The sequence below is a fragment of the Loxodonta africana genome, chromosome 21 (genome assembly GCF_030014295.1).
Source record: "Loxodonta africana isolate mLoxAfr1 chromosome 21, mLoxAfr1.hap2, whole genome shotgun sequence".
NCBI lineage: Eukaryota > Metazoa > Chordata > Mammalia > Proboscidea > Elephantidae > Loxodonta > Loxodonta africana.
In genome coordinates this window covers 23,245,666-23,247,706 of record NC_087362.1, presented here as the reverse complement: position 1 = coordinate 23,247,706, position 2,041 = coordinate 23,245,666, and positions in this window count along the sequence as shown.

The window sequence follows — 2,041 nt, the reverse complement described above, 5'->3', positions numbered from 1 at the left end:
AGCAGCTGTAGCTCTTAACCACTGTGCCACCAGAGCCACAAGGAGGCAGAAAAGGGGGCGACTAAATATCTGTGTCTGACAAACGCCAGAGGTGACTGTCCTGAAGCCCAGTGGAATTCCTTTCCAGGATGTCTCAGTGAGTGATGGTTTTGTGTATAGTCGGGGTGAACGGAAGAATAAGACCCATGAGGCTAGATATCCCTGATATTTGGGCCCTGTACAGACACTGATAAGGAGCCCTGACGGCACAGCAGGAACCCACCAGCTGCTCCACAGGAGAAAAAAGTGGCAGCCTGCTTCTGTAAAGATTTACATCTACGGAATCTCTATGGGGAAGTTCTACTCTGTCTTACAAGGTCTCTATGAGTCGTAATTGATTTGACTGGCAATAGGGCAGATTTGATTTTCCTTAATCCTCACAGTGAGTCATCCTGCTCACACAGAACAGAGGCTCAGAGAGGTTAAGTAGTTTGCCCAGAGGCACTCAGCTCCCAAGGGAGAATGAGAAAGCTGGCCCAGTTTATTCATTTAATAGCTTTTTAGGTTAAGATTGAAGAAATACTGGAAGATACAATCATGATGGGGGTTAAGGGAGAGTGCTAGCCTACCTTCATGAAGGTTAGCAGTTTAGTTGGGACTTCAGACCTGCAAAATGTGGATAAAGTCACAACAGTCATTAAGAGTTCAAAGGAGAGGTGCATGATACTGTACTTGCTATACCTGGATGTGGTATGAGGGGAGTCCCCCAGACAAAGACATCAGGAGAAGCTTGGCTCTGGAGAAAGTGACAAAGCTTTTGAGAGCTCAAGGCAGCACAGGAGACAGCTAAGGCATCAGCTTGTACAAAGTTGCTGGGGCCTGGGGGAGCTCAACTTGCTGGAGACAGTGAAGGAAGGAGAGAGCTGCAGAGAACTTGTGCTGCAAGAAGCTGGGATGTAGGGAGGAAATGTAGTCCTCACGAGGACAGCAATCCTTGAAGTCTTTTAAATAGTGTTGTGATTAAATCCCTGTGAGTGGAGAGTGGGTAGGAGCCCCAGTTGCCTGTGGCTGGAGAGGTATGCAGGTGTTCAGAAGGAAGATTTGGTGGCTTTGATAAGGGAGTGGTTGTGACTGCACAGTTTGTGTCCTTTGATGATAGGATACTGAGTGTGGAAAGCCTGAGGCATTGCTGGTTTCCATTGAGTGCCTTCTATGTAGAGGCCTGATGCTAGAACACTTCTCCCTCTTCAGTCAGACCTTTCTGATCTGTCAAAGGTCACATCCCCATAAAAGGAGGAGCCAGGATTTCAGCCCAGGCAGCCTGGGTCAGAGTCTCTTCTCTCTCCACCCCGCCAAGGCTTCTCTTACTAGAGACTTCCGATGCCTGTCTCTACTGCCCATGTGTTAGCAATCTTTTAAAACTTTGCCAATCAGATGAAATACAAAGGATAATCTCTCTCTCTTTGTATTCTGGACTTTCTGGATTATTAAAAACAATGTGCATTATTTTCCTAATTGGCCATTTGTTTCTATAACCTTCCTCCTTTACCTTTTCTTAATATATAGATAGAATTGTTCATTATGTTTTACTTGAATTCATTAATGTATAGGATCTGTTTATATGTTTGAAAAACTATAGATTTTTTAGTTTCAATCAATCATAGTAATGGCTTCCACAACCAGATTAAAAGTATTCTTCCATAATTTATTCTCGTAGTCTATGAGTTTATTATTTTTACTTTTTGCTTTTAATGGACCTGCACACAAAAATTTGCACATATGTATAATGCTATATCCACCATCCAGATTAAGAAATATCATATTCCTAGGTCTCCAGAAGCCTCATACTTCCCAATCACTAGCCCCATCTTCTTCTCCAAATAAAAGCATTGTTGTCATATCTAACACTGTGAAGTAATTTTGCATGTTTTCAACTATGTAATCAGAATCCTACAGTCTATATTATTTTGTGTGTGTCTTTTTTCACACAACATTGTATTTGTGAGATTCATCCACTTTGTTGGATGTAATTAGTGCCTTTTCTTTGCTGATATAGTTCATT